Raw genomic sequence first — 18518 nt, forward strand, 5'->3', positions numbered from 1 at the left:
GGCTTTTCAAGAAATCTCTTAACAATTTAGTTCTAAGTGTGTTTCACAGCACACTACATCCCATATGACTGCTGAATTAGGGGTAGGTAAGACATGCAGAATATGCCGCACCCTCATACCACTATGAGATATTGATTATTTTGAGTTAAAGGCTCTTGACAGACAGCAGATTTAAGAGGGGCTTCCCCCATTTGTCTTCTAAAAGCACATGAAAGGTTCCTCCTGTATCAGAAAGAAAAATGATCAGAAAAATCAGAACCAGGGTTACAGGAGACCCAGGGCTGCAGAAAACACAGTGCGTCAAGATGAACCTAGGACAGAGTTGGCAGAGTGTGGAAACCTTCCCCACCTGGGCTTCCTTTCACTAAAAGGACATTAGCAAAACTGACTCTCAGATGTTATGTAATTGCCCTGTAAAAGGTCACCATCCTTGTGACACAGGGCTTTGGGGTTTTCCCCTTAGTTCACTATTCTCAGGAGGCTTAACACCGTTTCTATTTCTGACCAAGTGACCCCAGTGAAACCTTTGTCTAGGAATACAAGAGACTAAAACGGGGTGCCCTTAGCATTTCTTTCTTTTTCTCTTTATCTTTTTGGATACTAGCCCGAAGCCTACAAGTAAGCACTTTCTCTGAAGCCCTGGGCTTTCTCACTGTTTCTCTGAAGATGCGCCCTTCTCCTCACCAGCCTCCTGAGCTCCAGGCCCAACTTCAAAGCTTTCTGTCTTCTCTTTCCTCGTGCCACCTAAATTTATAGTTTGCCCGCCCTTTGGTTTTTCTTTCAAACTCAAATAGAATGATTCCTGTGCTTCTTTCTAAGTCAGCTTTTAAACTCTTTTATAAATGTGCCTAAGAACTCACAGGAGGGACTGCTGCTTCCTTGGTAACAATGAGGGAGTTGAGACCAAGAGAAATCTGTTTGCCAGCCATTGTTAAAGGCTTAGGCCTTGCCTAAGCACCTTTGTCTGGACACACTAGGTAATTTACCACTCAAGTCAAACTCAGGGAGTAAGCCTTTGGCCCTGACTGCTTCTTTTGTCTCCATTTTTGTGATGAAGGGCCCTGTATGCATGTATTAACCACTCATTTCCTTTTTCTTCTTTTCTCCCGTCAAGGTTTTGTCTATCCTAGCTGAGGATGTGGGAGGGTACTCACCTCCCCTACACAGGTAGTGAAAGAGACACTAAGGCCAGAGGACCACAGACAAGAACACAAACAATGGCGGTGTGTCAGAGCTGGACAACAATGTCACCTGACCTCACTCACCTGCAGCGAAGAAGGCGAATTTACTTTAAATCAACAGTCAAGCAAATGAAAAAAAAAATTGGGGGATATTTGAAACGTTAATTAAGAACAGAGTTACCCCTCCATATTCCTGGTAGTCAATATAGTGAGTTATTCTCTGTGACTTATCTCATAGGGTCGATGCTCCCTTCTCTCCCCTTTGTGGTTCTAGAGACTGAACTCAGTGTCTCCCAAATGCACAGCAGATGCTGCTCTACCACTGAGCTACACCACAGCCCTATTATCTGTCCGCCCATCTGTCTGTCTGTCCTTCTGTCTGTCTATCTATTTATTAAATGTTGAAACAGGGCTTCACTAAGTTGCCCAGGCTGGTCCTCAACACATTCTGTAGCCCAAGGTAGTTCTTCAGTTTGCAATCCTCCTGCTTCAGCTTTTGAAATAGCTAGAATTTATAGGCCTGAGCCACCTGGCCCAGCTACTAATCTTTATAAAACTAACACTACCCTGTGCTTGGTAACTGATATCTGATATTCTATATCAAATTGTTTGGCCAGTGAATTTCATATGCAGTGAAGGTGACTGCATAATTTAATTGCCACCTAAATTATTCAAGAGGATTATTTAGATATTAAAATTCCTTAAAGGTACACTCAGTGGGGCTCACTTACTGCACCCCCTGTTAACCCTTTGAAGCAAGCCCTCATGGGAGAGGGCTTCATGAGACAGGACTCCCTGTGGGTGATGAAGGGACCCCTCTTCCCTACAGGTTAGATTCTCTTCCTCTGAATGGTACAAGCGCCACCAGGATACAGAGATCTCAGAATAGGAGGCAGACCCAGAAGTCCCATTCCATACCTGTAGGGAATGAGAACCACAGAAAGACAAATGCCTTGCTCGGCTTTATGAAATACAATGACCCCGTAAGGAATTTTTTAAGAAAATAACTTTGCATAATCATCGGAAGGTTCTCCTTCCAAAGAGTAACTTCCCCTTCCTCGTCCATCCCCCTCACCACAACCTCTTTTCAACCTGAATTTTATGACTATTGAATCAACAATAGGAATTAGACTCACTAATCATGTATTCTGGGAAGAGAGTTAAAAGAGCCTTGCAGACCACCTGTGGCAATTAAGACTCTTAGAGTCCCCTGTTAGTCACAGAGCTGGGTCCCCAGCACTGGCTGTTTTCCAGCTTGGTTGCTATATTTAGCCGGACTCAAAGTTCTCCCCAGCAGTTGAGCCCAGGGCCGAGCTTCCATTTCCCGGAGCTTGCCTGCGGGCTGACCCATTTCCTTGGGGGCCTATCTTGTGAACCTGGCTCTGGCATTGCTCTGTAAGGGAATTTCAGAGAGCAGGGTCATTTGATCCTGGGGGACTCTCCTCCAGACCATCTATAGAATGGATTGGTTTATGGACACCGACCATGAAGAAGCTGATTTCTGAGAGACATGTATGAAAACCCACAACGCTGGTATCCAGAGTCTTCGGACCTCAGCGGGGTGTGTGGGAAGCAGCGTGCTCTGGAGGTGTGTCTTCAGTAGTGTGCAGCCTGCAGGGGCTGTCAGATCTGGACAAGATTTCGTAAGAGAGGCGACCTGTCGGGAATGAGCTGGCATCGGGAAGGGAGGGCTTGAGGTGGTGAGAGCATTCAAGGCTCTGACGTGGATGCAAATCTTACACACTTCCCTGATGCCACACTGACTTGGAGTCAGGGGAACGTGTATCTCAGGAGAGGCATCAGTATCCGAGATCATTCCCATTCACGATGAGAAGGCAGGATGGAAAGGCAGTGAAAATTATAGGGAGACAGGAAGGGAAGAGAGCCCCATACTCTATAGTCTCTTGAAGCCCCACAGTAGCGAGGCACCAAGAATCGCAACACCGTTACTGACAACTGCTATGAAGGCTGCATACACAAAGCCTGTGGTCGCTTTTAAATATATATATAAAGATGTTTCTCAAAAGAGAATGTTAAAATAGCAGTGAGCTAAGCATAAGACTAGCTGATATGACCTTTCTCTCATAAACCCGCAATTTTCTAAGAATCACCCCATTTACAGTAAAAGATGTACCTCAATGCCCTTTCGTAACCCTTGTGGCGCAAGGTTATATTTTATCAGATTGCAATCCTTCCTTGGCACCCCTACGGCGGCCCTGCTGCCATCTCTTATCGGAAATTGGAGGAAGGAGAACAAATTTTCCCAGTAACTCTTTAGCCGTAAGTTGAATACCTATAAAAGTAGTGAATTAGCCCTTGTTAGGACACTGAAATGGACCTGCTCTGTGAAGCCTACAGCGCTGCCTGTAGGTGGGCCTGCCGCTCCCTAGTCTCAGCTTGGCTCATCTGAGATTCTTGTCTGCAGTGATGTTAAGGATCTTACCTGAGCTGAGGCCCAAAGAGCTTATCGAAAGTCCTCAGGCTTCTGGTGCACTTCTGAGTTTGTCCCCTGGTGCCTTACCACAGACAGTAAGAAAACCAGGATATTTATCGCTTTCATAGAAAATGTGCCTAGTTTCTTTTTTCAAAGTTCACATGTTCTGAATGCTTGGCTTTAGGACCAAATACATGGGCAAAACTCAGTCTTGTTGAAAACACTCATAAAAAAAAAAAAAAAAACAAAAAAACCAAACCCTCCCACCTTGGGTTTGTGGAAACTCTCTAGAAATCATGGAAAAGAAATTGTAAATTTACTAAATTTAAATTTACTGAATGCAACTTCGTGTCAGCCATCAGGTGGAAAGGCTCATCTCACCTTTAAAATTATGCGCTTCATACGTGTGTGTGTGTGTGTGTGTGTGTGTGTGTGTGTGTGTTATTTAACATATAACATATAACACTCACCTCCCTACCGAAAGTTTCTAGAAAATGTTTGACCTCTGAGGAGGCCGTTTCTTTTCCAGTGATTTTCTTTCTTCAAAGCATGACGTGAAGGAATAATGCAGGAATTCAGAGCTGTTTGAAGATCAATATAATCTCTCATACGGCAACTTACGGAAGTGCTGTGGGTGGAGGCAAAGGATAGACACTTGCACGCACCAACGCGGGGATCTGAGGCGAAGGTAAGTCATCCACCAGAAAAGGATCAGTGGTCCACACACTGTTGAACACGTTTGTTCAACAACTGAACAAGCATGAAAATTTCACAGCCGGGTATCAAATCTGCTCTATGTTTTGGTTTGTGTCATGCAAGAATGTTTTTATCAAAGTATTTTGCACTCAGTTGTAGGATGTCATACGGGTGAACGCAGGAACAAGATAGAACGAGGCCTGTCATTGGACGAGAAGGAAGGATGGGCGGGAGAAAAGTTTTAGAGGGAGGAAGAGACTGGAGCACATGGAGGCAGGTGTTAAGATTCCACTCTGTATTTACAGGCTGTTATGAATGTTCTTAAGGGATGGATATGGACAGGGCTTTGTAGGTTTAAGTGGGCAATTATATCTTACCAATTGGATCAGAGGTTATTGTGTTGTGTGTCCTTTCTTGTGGCAAATTAAGTTTAAGAGAGCATGTGGCGGCTGGGACACTAAGGTGCCACGAAATTGGGATATATATTTCCGGCACGGTGGCAGCCTGCCTTGGGAACTGGATGGGTAGAGAGATTGTTGCCAGGCTCAGAAAGAGGCCATCGGCAGTGTGATATGGGATGGAGCAGAGCAGGTGAGAGGCTTTGCTGACTGAGATGAAGACGTCTATCAGATATCCTGGGGCACTTCGGTGCCAGACCTAGGGTAAAAGACAGCTTGTTTCTTTTATAATTTGACAGCAACACTCAGTGAAAGCAAAGTGTATCATCCAATATAGTCAAGATCCTTGTATGTCAGGCAAAGTTGCAATAATAATTCTAATTTAGTGTTTGGACAGTTTCAACCAGTAAATACTTCGGTGACACGTGAGTGATCCTTCTAGAAGTTAATGAAGATGTTAAGTGTCCTTATCTCCAATTCTTCATCAAACTTTCCATGTAACAGGTTACTTCTGGTCACTTTTGGCAGACTGTTTTTCTGAGGGCTGTCTTGCTATTCTGCCCCCAAGGAAAGGGGACTTGGCTCAGTGATGTGTTACTGAGATATTACTGTGCTTCGCAATGACAGCTGCACTCCCTACACACGGTAGAATCCTTGGGATGCTTAGAATTAAACACAAGACAAACCTATTTGTGATGGGTAATTTGTCAGTTAATGAAGCTCAAGTCTTGGATGTGTCTGTAGTGTTTTCCCAGAGCCAAGGAGATCGTACTTTCTGATCTAGTCAAAAGGCAAAGTTTTCGTGATTCATATGTCATTATTAGGACATGAGTTAGAAGATGCATATCAATTTGGACGTGTCCCCAGGGCCATATCTTATCCTGTCCACTTCCTATGTGCTACTTCTCTCTGCTTCCTGTTTACTTAGAAGAAAAAAAATGGCTTCCCAAATGCTCTCACTACCATGATGTTCTGGTGAGCTAAACCCTTGAAAATCATGAGCCATGATGAGTCTGTCTTCCCTTAAGCTATTTTTGTAAGGTATTTTGGTCCTAGCAATTGAAAAGCAATTAACAGTCTCTTATAACACACCAAAGGCAGTTGTCGTCGTAAATAAAGGGCCATTGTAGCTGAAATACAAATAAATGCAGCTTCATGTCAGCCATCAGCCTTTTAAAGGCTCATCTCACCTTTAAAAGGTAAAATTATGTGCTTCACACGTGTGTGTGTGTGTGTGTGTGTGTGTGTGTGTGTGTGTGTGTGTGTGTTTAACATACAACATGAAACACTCACCTTGCTGCCGAAACTTTCTAGAAAATGTTCGACCTCTGAGGACATTTTTCACCCTCTTGTCCCTAATTTGGAAGATTCTCCAAGGCAAGAAACCACCTTAATTTTACCTAAAAGGTCACTTTCAAAGTCAACAAATGACCCCAAACAAACGGACTCTCACCCTAGACGTGTACCAGCCCCTCACCCAACAGGCATCACGCTGTTAAATGCCATGTGAGGATTCAGGTGGGCATCTCTCACCGATGCCAAGTGAGCCACAGTCACTGCTCCACAGTGTGGGGTGTGCACTGCCCTGACAGCACGGGCCGTTCCTCTGCTTGAGTCATTCTTCTCACACACTAGGAGTGATCTCCCTAGCTGTTCTCACTGTTTCTGAAGCAGCTCCAGCCTCTGTTACATCAGATCAAGAACGTGGAGATTTCTGGTCTTAATCGGTTTAAAGAACAGAACAAAGCAAACAAAAACCTCTAGCTCACCATTCACGACCCTAGCAGCATACCTCAGAGCAGCTCAAAAACCTTTATTAATTCCTTATTATCTATCCATAAGGAACAAAGTCCACCCTTAGTCTGGCTTTCATTATCTCCTCCTCCTCTTCCTCCTCCTCCTCCTCTTCCTCCTCCTCCTCTTCCTCCTCCTCCTCTTCCTCCTCCTCCTCCTCTCCCTTCTCCTCTTCCTCCTCCTCCTCTCCCTCCTCTTCCTCCTCCTCTTCCTCCTCCTCCTCCTCCTCCTTGTTCTCTTTCTTCTTCAAGTTCCCTGAGTCCACTTAGTGTTACCTGCACAGCAAAAAACAATCCTCCCCAACAGTTATCAGCTTCTAAGCTGGGGTGCAGCCTCAGGAGCCCCTCCTTCCTCTGCACTGGAATGTTGACTTTAACTAGAGCTGCTGTGAGTTTGTAAGTGTGATGGTCATGGCACGGCATCACATAATACTTTTCCTCATGCCCCAGTTCTCACAGTCCCTCCTCTCTTCTTCTGGGATGTTCCTCAGTCCTTGGGTAAATTAATAGAGACACCTCATTTAGGACTGAGTACTCAGTTGTCAGTATTGTTAGAATGTTGGCCGGTTATGCGTCTCCATGTTAACCACTGTCTACTGCAAAAAGAAACTTCTCCGACCACGGTGAAAGCAGCACAAATCTGAGTATAAACATATTTAGAAGGCAGTTTGACCAGATGTCCATTTAGCAAGACACATGCAGTGGCTTCCCTTCTAGGGCCTATCGCCTCCCCATTTTGGGGCTTTTGAGTGGGCTTACAGTAACAGGATTCTGTCTTGTGGAGCAGACCTCAGATGGAGTTGGTCATTGCTACGCCAGTCATGCCGGAATTGCATACTTGGCCTGGCAGGTTAGTATTGTTCTCATGTGGGGTTCAGTGGCAGTTACGTCAACTAATGGCTTTTCTCCACACAACAGCCCACATAGCATCCCTTGCTTTATGAACGCTAGCCACCAGGGGAAAGAGTTCCCAGCGAGTTCTAGTTTGATTTTATGTGTCCTGCAACCAAAGTGTGTTGTATCTTCAGCTCACCCTATTTGAAAAAAAACTCATTTTGCATTATGGCTTAGAGAAGTCATGTGGTTTTCATCCAAATAGGTTGTACATTTTATATTCTTGTGTATTTACTTTTATTTATTATGCTTATTATCAGTTATCTATTATTATATACATGGTTATCACTATGTAAAATATTATTTATAACCTTTTTTATATTGGAACATTGATATTCCTAGGGTTATGTTCTCACAACTTTGTGACCCTTTGGGTACAAAAGGTCACCCTTAGATGTGGCCATTGACTATGACAATTAATTAAGTACAGATGTCCTCAAAAGCCATCTGGAAAGAAGGTAATCTTGGGCCTGCTTCATGCACACTAATCCCCAGGGCTGTGACAGGGTACAGTGTCATTTTAATTCAGTTTGACTAGCAGTAGCTTTGTTTAGACACCTGCTCTTCTCCAGCAACCAGAGGCAACAGATATCTGTGTGCTCGTACGTGCCCGGACGGGCATTCAGTTCCAAACAGTCAACTAAAATTATCGTTCTCGAGCCACCCATTTGAGTCTGACATTTGCTCATGTCTTATCTTCAAAAGGCTCTGGAGAAATGAAGAAGCTGCTCACTACTGTTCTAGGAATTGTTCTCCACACAGTTTCTTAGGAAAGGCACATTTAGGGCTTGTGGGCATTCACAACAACACCGTGCTCAGGCGACCTGGTGCTCTGCATGAAGGGAAGGTTGGAGGCTAGAGCTCCATCCTCCATGAAGAAGGCTCAGGAGCGTGTCCATGCTTCTGCTCATGTTTCTCTGGTCTGTCCGTCTCTCTTTTTCCTAACTGCCTCCAAATTTCTTATCAGTGACACACACTTGGGATTCAGGGGATAGGGGTGGGGTGTCGTTCTCACCCTTTGAAGACATTAAATTCATTTTCCCCGGACGGAACTCAAGACTTTAAAAGGCATTTTGCATTGGTTTTGCCTCCCAGCATGGCTCCACTTGACAAGTACGTCCTGGCTGATTGGAAGGCATAGAAAACAAGTTGGAGAATGCAATGGGATGGAAACTTTAATGACCAGACAGTGTCTGGATGCCCTGCATTCTTAAAACTGCTTCAGATACTAATCACAGACCAAACTCCTGCTTAAAAAGTCTGAAAGACAAAGACTTGAAGGTGAAAATATTATAACAGGAAACCTTACACTCATCATAGCTCCAGTGATTTGTAGGCAGTTTCTAACTCAACGTGACTGTTAGGCATAGAATCTCCAGCAAAGGGCTTTGAGGATGTATGCTGGTTTAATCCTGTTAGTCAGGAGGAGAGAAAGGCCGTAACCAGGAAAGCTTCTCAAAAGGGATAGCATTAGCCCAGGAGCTAACTAGGGATATGATACAACAGACTTGCCTGGATGTGTTACTGGCTTTTTTGTTTGCTTAAACTCACTTGAGACTCTGTGTGTGTGTGTGTGTGTGTGTGTGTGTGTGTGTGTGTGTGTGTGTGTGTGTGTGTTTATACATGCCCAGATGGGCATCCACTTCCAAGGATTCTAATATATATATTATATAACCCAATCTAAATCACTCATATATATGGTATTGTTAACTACTGCATACATATATGAACACACACACACACACACACACACACACATATATATGTATATACACACATATTAAACTATAAATAAAAGGTAACAGAGAAGCATCTAGACATTGTTTTCCCCCCAAGGTTTCCTATACAGAACGCACCTGAAATACAGTGTGAAAGTACTTAGTGTGGTGTTCTTTGCTGTTATTCAGCGTCTGTTTTGTGTGACCAGGAATTGCGCACAGGAGACTTTAGTGGTCACACGGGCTCTTCTGACTTCTGGGCATCTTTATTTCTTGTCCCTGATTGTGATCCTGCATGATCATTAATGTGATATATATGGGAAAATATAAGTTTCTGTAGCTTTCTCTCTCCCACTTTTCCATTCTGAGAGAGGCTTGCTTGCTTTATTTATTTATTTATTTAATAAAATAGTGCCATTGTACTTGATGTACTTCCTGTTCACTGCTCTTGCTCACTTACCAGACCACCCCTCGTGTCCACCTCCAGGTCTGGGCATGGTGGTATTTAGGGAAACCAAGGTTTTTCTCTTCTGCTTGTCTCTGTCTTAGTGATTTTTCTTGTTGCTGTCATAAAATCTTCAGACTAAGAGCAACTGAAGAGGGAATGATTTTGGCAAACAGCTCAAGGGTGCAGTCTATCATGGTATCGACTCCTGAGCCTGAAGCAGCTGGCGACATTGCGCTCGAAGTCAGAAGCAGGGAGTAACACATCCCGTGCTCGGCTAGCTTTCTTCCTTTTGTGGAGTGCAGTACCAAAAACCAGAAAGTGGCGCTACTGCTTTCTATGACGGATTTGTATACCTGAATTAAACTAATCAGGACAATTCCTCTCAGGCATGATTAGATACTAACCTAATTTAAATCCCTCATGGCTGTGTTTGGAAATATGTCTCCTAGGTGCTTCCCAATTCCGTAAGGTTGACAGTCAGCCACCATCACAATCAACTTTTGGGCTCTGTGTTCTCATGAGTCAGCAGAATGGAGCTTGTCTCTGATCTCAGTCTGGCTAGTACACACTGTAGACTCAGGGTCTCTCTCTGTTTTCTCTTCCTAAGGCTGAATGCTCTTTCTACCACTACAGCATTTTCAAGCCAGCTTCTGACAGATGATGGGGGGATAGATAGATAGATAGATAGATAGATAGATAGATAGATAGATAGAATGCAAAATCGAAAATAAAAATGAGGATCACATTGCACTGTGTGTGTGCACTCACACATGTGGGATAGGGCTGGGGATGTATGGTGTCTATGTCCTTAGAACTGAAGTAGTGTGTGCACCTGTGTGGGTGTATATGCGGAGGCTCCAGCTTGATCTTGGTGATCTGTCTTGATCACTTGTCCACTTAAGGCAAGTGCTTTCAGTCAAACCCAGCTCACTGAAAAGGCTAATCTTGACACTGAGCTTGTGCTGGTACTCGTGACAAACCAATTCCCCAGCGAGAGACTTTTGAAACAATTTTTTGTGATTGTTTGTTTGTTGTATGATCAATAACAAAAGTAGTGTCCATTGGAGGATGAACAGGCCATTGCTGGGCAGATTCCCTTGTAGAAGTACTTCTGGTACAAGGTTGAGGTGGCCTCCAGAGAAGCTCTGCAAGACTCTATTGTCCTAGCTATTATCGGGCAACTGTATGTAAGATCATTTCTTCCCTACTTCCAGTTCTATTTCCTTTAAAAAGTAGAGGTGACACAAGTGGCTTCATTCTGATGCCAATGACTTTTACACCTTTTCATGAGTTTACTGTAGCTGCTTTTCTCCTTATGACCACCTATGCTAAGAACATGACCTGTATCCAAGTGCCAAGTTGGCAGTGGAACCAGACAAATGACACCTGAGAGACAGGAGGTCCTTGGAATGAATTTTAAGAAGTGAGTCTCCAATGGAGTAATGAAGACTGAAGGATGCTTTGGCTGTGCATTGTAAGTGGCTGACATCATATGGCGGTCAACTGAGACAACACATAATTGTCAAGTGTTTGCCACCTGCTGGGTGCATGCTCAGGGCTTCACACACATGGTTTCATTTAATACATCTATACACCTCAAAGGATCTTGGGGACAGCGGAGTTCTGAGATGGCCTCCTCGGTTTCTGCCACCCCAACCTGTATTACCACTTCCCAACTGTACAAGGTGGAACTGAAGACTTGCCTTAAGCCAGTAGAATAGGAAAAGATGACGGGATGGAAACACTTCATTAGATTGCGTTCTATGTCAAGAGTCTCCTGGATTTCTTTACTTTAAGGTTTGCTGTGAGAAACATCCCAGAGGAAGGGTCTGAGGTAATCACAGGAATGTGCCTTGTCACTGCAGGCACCCTGCAGAGTCTAAGAGTGAATGCTGAAGTGGAAGGAGGTTCTTGAGCTACTTTCCTCCTTTGAGTAGAACAAGATAGAGGAGGATGAGGCCTGCTAGACCAGCAGAAGTTACTTGACACAGCCTCGCGCACCAGCCCTGGTCCTTTCTGTTTTGAATGGGTTGTGTAAATATTGCTAGAGCTTGTGGGTGTGGTGTGGATATTTGTCTCCTGGCTGCCCCTGAGGATTGTGAGTAATAAAAGATGTCTAAACTGCCAGAGTCCTCTGAATTCACTCTAGTAGTTCAAAAACACTACTGCACATCACAGTGCAAATCACACTTAATCCAACTTCAGAAGTCCCCATCGTTTTTGACAAACTCAGCCCAGTTTAAAAGTATAAAGTCTCTTCTGAGACTCAAGGCAATTTCTCAATTGTAACCTCCTGTTAAATGAAAAAGCAAAACATACACTTCCAACATACAATCACACAGAGTATATATTACCATTCCAAATGAAAGGAATGTGGACAGGAAATATGGGGCCAAGACAGGAATAAAAACCAGCAAGGGCAAACATCAAATTCTCTAGCTCCATTTCTGATGTCAGAAAGCTCCATCCCTCCAGCTTTGCTGTCTGCAGAGCACACTTTCCTTTTGGAAAGGTTCCATTCTTTGTAAGCAGCGCTCCTGGGCAAACATCTTAAGGCTCTGGTGCCTCTAACATCTTGGGGTCTCAGATGCAACGCAAACTTCACTTTTACCTCTTCACAAATGGGAGGACTCAAGGCCTCTTGACCTCTAAGGCCCTTTAAGTGGGGATTGCCCTGCCATACGTTGCCTGGCCTCAGCAACTCCCCTTGACTGTGGAGGGAGATTTCACAACCACTTAACTCATGTGCCTCTCATGACTCTGAAGCCAGATACACTGCAAAGTTTGGTACCTTCTTGAGTTAAATCCTGATCCCCTTGAGCCACATTTGTGGTAGCTTTCATTTATTGGTTTTTTTTTCTTTCTTTGTTTGTTTTATTGTTTTCTTTTTTCTCTTTCTTCTCTTTTTGAGCAGAAATTCTCTCACGCTTTTCTTTTTGAAAGCTGGAAGCTTAAGCTGGGTGGGAGAATTGCCCTGAGAGGACCATCCCCTCCATTACAGACCAGATCCGAAATCTCCTTATTTCTTTCAGAACGAGCCAAGGCTCCAGCTCTAAATTCCCTAATCTGCTCTTTCTCTCAAACTGTATATTTTGTATATTTTTTTGGCCCCGCTTTCCTCATTATAGACCAGCATAAGAGTAATAGTTACTAACAACTGGATGGAGTTAGTATTCATCTGTCTTGAAATCTCTGCAAAGAAATGATTAGTCCATTACTTTAAAACGGGCCCCAGGCAAGTTCTCAGGACAAGAGCAGAAAGCAAGCACATTCCTTGTCAAAATTATCACAAGAATGGTCTCCAGATTAGTCACTAACCCTGTTTCCTTCAGAAACTCATCTAGTTCCTACCATGGTGACCTCTGTTAGCAGCATCCAAATGCTTTTCTAATCTGAAGTCTGAATGCCCTTCACAATCCTCCAAAGAGCAGCACATAGTCGTAGGATTCTTTAAATAATAGGCTGCTTCCTGGTACCAAGTTCTGTGTTGGTTACTTTTTTGTTGCTGTTGCAAAACATCATGACCAAGGCAACTTACAGAATGAAGAGCGTCTTTCAGTTTATAGTTCCAGAGGATGGAGTCCATGATGGGAGAGCGGAAGTGACAGCAGGGTGACACACAGCTAGAGGAGCAACTGAGAGCTCATATTTGACCCACAGTCAGGAAGGTGGAGTGATGGGTGAGTCCGGATCAAGGCTTGGTGATCTTTTCTGTGTTATGGAGCAAAGAGTGCATATTTCACATCTGTGGCTTGCACAGTCCCTGTCACAAGTCTACCTTCCCATGATAGCATGGGAGCAGATATAACTAAAAAACATATGTCTGTGTTCTCATAAGTGTTAATTAATGAATAGGTGGTGAGTGAATTTGGTCTGAGAAAGGTGGTTTTCTCGTTTCCTGGTCTAGATAATTTCTCTCTACTATTTCTCAGAGATCCTGGGGCAGCCCACAGAGGACAGGCAAAGGAAGAAGCGGGATGCATATCCTTCTTCTCGATTCCAGTCAAAGCAGCTCTCCACAGTTGCACTTCTGAGTTAAGATCAAAGTCTCGACTGAATCACTCGTGAAGAAATTGCTTCTCTGCAGAGTCTCCTTAGGAACTGTGTGTTTCCAAGAGGCTCCAATCGCCCCCTTTCTTTTGGCCTTCCACTGCCTCCTCTGCTGGTTATCATAGCCTGATTCCTTACTGCTCTCTTTGTTTAGATATTCCTGGAAATCAACATGTCCAGATCATAGCTCAGTACGTTCCCTCTAAAGCTTGATCCATCTTTCTTTTTCCGTCTGAGCCAATGGCTCCTGGTCCCATTAGTTAAACAAACCCCAAGCAGAGACTAGTTCCCCATTTCTTCTTCACTGAGAGACAGTTCCCAGGTCTGACGGATCACATCTTGTGACTGCATGCTCTCTTCTCTCCTCTCCTCTGCTTAGTCCCATAACCTAAACGAAAGCCTCCATTGTTATGAATCTAGGCTATTCTTAGGAGAAAAGCAGGGACAGAAAGTGGGGGCTACACTGCCCTCTCAACCTAGGAGAAAAATCTCTCTAAGAGCTGGATACTCTTACTCTCCATACCGCCTCTCTCTCTCTCTCTCTCTCTCTCTCTCTCTCTCTCTCTCTCTCTCTCTCATACACACACACACACACACACACACACACACACACTTAGAAGCTTATCTAGCACATCATACATATTTTATCTGTTTGAATTTATATTTTAATGGAGCATGACTTACATTTGGGTAAACGTGCAATAAATATACAATAGATGTGTTTTCTCTTCTTATTGTTTTAATCACCATACAAAAAATTTCATTGAGACCTTTTATATACATCATGTTTTATTCTGATTTGCTCTCCCCTGCCTGCTTCCCTCCACATTCCTACCCTCTTCTTTCCTCATTTCCTTTTCTGGTTTCACGTCACATACACTCCAAGACTCTATGCTGTCCCCAGTTCCCCGTTTAGACCTTGTGGCCTCCTCTTAGAGTCCCCTTTCCTAAAGGTGCATTTGCTTCTATGTCACTTTGTAGAGCTGGGAAACACTCTTGCACACATTTGTGGAATAACTGACTTAGCCAGTTTTTTAGTCTCAGGCATGTAGAGTTTTTTTTTTTTAAATTTATTTTTTAAGATTTTACTTTATTGTATTGAGTACACTGTAGCTGCCTTCAGACACAGCAGAAGAGGGCATCAGATCTCATTACAGATGGTTGTGAGCCACCATGTGCATGTGGTTGCTGGGATTTGAACTCAGGACCTCAGGAAGAACAATCGGTGCTCTTAACCACTGAGCCGTCTCTCCAGCCCGCATGTAGAGTTTTTTCCTAACTTCTCATTGCTACACATATTCAGAGAGGTATGATTTTAGGAACGTGTGTGTGGTCACATGTGCATGCTGATTCTTGTGTGCCATGGCAGATTCATGAAGATCAGAGGTCAACATTTGAAAATTTGTTTTCTCCTTCCACCATGGGTTCCAGAGACCAAGCTGAGATGTTCAGGGCTGTGAAGCAAATGCTTTTACCCACGAGGCTATCTTGCTGGTCCAAATCAATGCCTTTTTTTTTTCAACAAGTCAGCTGAGTTTTTACCCTTAACGTCCAAAATTCACTATTTCTCCATCACAGGATAGGCGCACTTAAATACTTTGAATTTATACTTTTTTTTTTCTTCCGGAGCTGAGGACCGAATCCAGGGCCTTGAGCTTGATAGGCAAGCGCTCTACTACTGAGCTAAATCCCCAACTCCTGAACTTATACTTTTAAAAGACTTATTTATTTTTATATGCATTGGAGTTTTGCCTGCATATATGTCTGTATGCGGACATCACATCCCCTGGAACTGGACTTAGAGATAGTTGTGAGCAGCCATGTAGGTGCTGGGAATTGAACCCATGTCCTCTGGAAGAGCAGTCAGTTCTCTTAATTGCTGATCCATCTCTCCAGCCCTTTGTATTCATATTTTAAAATTGTTCTCTAGGAAGGTTGAACAGGACATCAAGGTCGGTGTCTATCTACAAATTTAGCAAAACGTGTCTGTACACATAACCTTCTCTCTCCCGACAGTGAAACGATTCCCTGAAAGCTTCAGTCCTGTGAATTAGAGAAGCTGTGTCTGGACCCAGAAGCCTGACATTTGATTTTTCTAGGCAGTGAAATCTGAGAGAAGCAGGGCAGGTGGTTCTCAGTTTCCCTCCATCCCCACGCCTGGTGGCTGACTGTCATGATTTCCATACCCACAACCCTTGGCTATGTTTTTTTTTTGGAAAGCATTTTGTTTGATTCTAATTTGGAAGATCTTTTTAATTGGCTGATATCCTACATCATTACTTTATATCCCTAGCTGAAAAATGACATTAAAAAAAATCCATTACCCTGAAAACCCCTCCGGTCCTGAGATTAGCTCTCACCCCCTCGCGGATCATCACGGCTGCGGCTTCCTAAGGGATTACTCACAGGAGCAAGAACAGTCACCGTGCATGGAAAGACTGAGAGCCGCTAGTCCACTGAACCTAATTTAGAAGCAACCTGCGAGCACTAGTTAGCGACTAATGAAGGTTAACCGAGCCCTCCCTGGAGACCGTTCTCCTGGTCTATCTATAACTGCAAAGACTTTCTTTTACATTTGTTACACCCAGGGGACCAGAAAGGAGAATAAAGGCCAAAGGGGTAGAACAGTCAGCTGCTCTCTTGCTATGTTCGCCTGCCCTACTTAGAAAGACGGCAACGCATTTGCATTCTCTGATCAGCTCTCCAGATTAGGGCTCCACTCTATGGTAATTAGCATCCACAGTTTATTTAGTAGCTGTATGTCAGATGGATGCAGGAGCATATTGAGTGGTAGATATTTTAAGTAAATTCCTATGTTTCATTTTTTGGGGGGGGGGTGCATGAGGTAGCACAATAGCATTAAGATTCCAAACCTCTGTGTGAATAGGTGATACGTGTGTGTATGTGTGCACACATGAACGCAGTGATCTGTGTGAATAGCGGTGACATGCGCTGCTAACTAGGAATGCATGGAAGCCAGAGGGTAACTTTAGGCATGGCTACTTTCTACCTTGTTTGAACCATGGTCTTTTGTTGCTGACCACTGTGTTTGCCAAGCTAGCTAACTTTCAAACTTCTTTCTTCTGTCTTAACCTCCCATCTTGTCCCTCCGAGGACTGAGATTACAGATGCATGCTGCTATTGCACTCAACTTTACATAGATTCTGAGTATTCAAACTCTGGTCCCCGTGGTTGAATGGCAAGCACTTACCCAACTCTGGTCCCCGTGGTTGAATGGCAAGCACTTACCCATGGATACATCTCCCCAGTCCCAATACTCTTAAGAAATCTGCATCTCTGACAGACTTAGTTCATTTACATTAGAAAAGTTCCTGTCTCTTATAAGAGCCTAACAACTAGGGTATAGGAAAAAAATACAACTCAAGTACAGGGCAGGCAGCCACCATTGAAACTGGACACTTGCAGCCTGTGGATTAACTAATTTTAGGGGAATAACAGACAATACCCAGAAGGAGAGTTTGCTAAGGGAGAGGTGCTCTCAGTACATAAACAGCTACTGAGACAAAAGGTGAGGCCTAAGAGGAGAGAGTGCTTGAAGATGCTCGCCTGTGGAAGGTTGGGTGATGGAGGTGAGATGCTGTGGTGGCTTGGGTGAGCATGGCCTTCACAGGCTCACATATTTGAATACTTGTTCCTTAGTTGATAGAACTGTTTGGAAAAGACTAGGAGGTCTGGGTTTAGTGGGAAGGGTCTGTCGCTGGGGGTAGGCTTGGAGATTTCAGAAGCTGTACTTTCTAGATAGCTCACTCTTTGTCTCAGACTTGTGGACGAAGACCTACACTCTCCATCCACCGCTCCAGCACCATATCTGCCCACCTGCCACCAGCTTCCTGCCACAATGGTCATGGACTCGAAATCCTCTGGAACTGTGAGCCCCAAATTAACCTCCAACGTATTAATTAACCTCCAACTTGTTAATTAATTAACTTATTAATAAATTAACCTCCAGCTTATTAATTGATTAATTAATAAATTAATTTATAAATTATAATAATTTATAAATTATTAATTAATTTATTTATAAATTGCCTTTGTCATGGTGTCTGATAAGTACAATAAAAATGGTAACTAAGATAGAAGCTGGCACCAGAAGGTAGGCTATGGTTGTGACAGGCCTGGCCAGGTTATTTTGTTTTTGTTTTTGTTTTTGTTTTTGGAGGAATGAGGAAAACTTTGGAAGTTTGGACTAGGAGTGCAGTTGGATGCTGTGAGCAGGTCTTGATGGGCCGTCCTAGTAGGAGCTTGAACAGCAATACTGCTGAGAGCCATGTGGACTATGCAGACCCAACTCAAGAGGTTTCCCAGGTTAGCAACTGGGTTAGACACACACACACACACACACACACACACACACACACACACAAACACACACACACACACACACACACACACACACACACACACACACACACACACACGGCAAAGAAAGTGACTGCTCTTTGCCCTTGTCCAGAGAATCTGTCCAGAGGAGCTAAAGTGAAAAGTTTTGGATTATTTTGTTAGCAGAGGAGATTTTAAGATAGCCTAGTGCTGATTCTGTCACGTGGTTATTGGTAACCACTCTTATATGGGTCTACAATGAAATTGAGCAAGCATGGAAGAAAAGAAATGCAAAATATACAGATGGGGAAGAAAAAAGCACGTCAGGAAACGTAATCTTACAGCCAAGGCTTGTGCTGAAAGAGATAAGAAGAAGCCTGGTGTAAAGCAGAATACAGGGAGCACAGCTCTCTCCCATACTGGAAGTTTTACTGGCTTGGTCTCCTGTGAATGCTCATGAGTGGAATGGCCGTGCCATATCCAGAAAATAGTATTTCACAGCGTTCTTCCTCGTCCTCTGGCTTTTATAATCTTCCTTCCTGCCTTCCACAATATTCTCCAAGCC

General features: G+C 43.7%; 1 long non-coding RNA gene across 4 annotated transcripts in view; it reads left to right on the forward strand.

Annotated features, from left to right (window-relative positions):
* The first annotated feature begins 2476 nt into the window (after positions 1-2476).
* Positions 2477-18518, forward strand: part of LOC147996575 (uncharacterized) — a 42302-nt gene continuing 26260 nt past the window's right edge. The window contains exons 1-2 of one of the 4 annotated variants that reach the window (XR_015677018.1): positions 2477-2769; positions 4145-4303. This is a non-coding gene — a long non-coding RNA (uncharacterized LOC147996575). Of the gene's footprint in view, positions 2770-4144; positions 4304-16189; positions 16339-18518 lie in introns of those variants that run through there. The other 3 variants (XR_015677014.1, XR_015677020.1, XR_015677019.1) reach the window with 3 other exon arrangements.

This window comes from Rattus norvegicus, chromosome 2, assembly GCF_021556685.1.
Source record: "Rattus norvegicus strain SHRSP/BbbUtx chromosome 2, alternate assembly SHRSP_T2T, whole genome shotgun sequence".
NCBI lineage: Eukaryota > Metazoa > Chordata > Mammalia > Rodentia > Muridae > Rattus > Rattus norvegicus.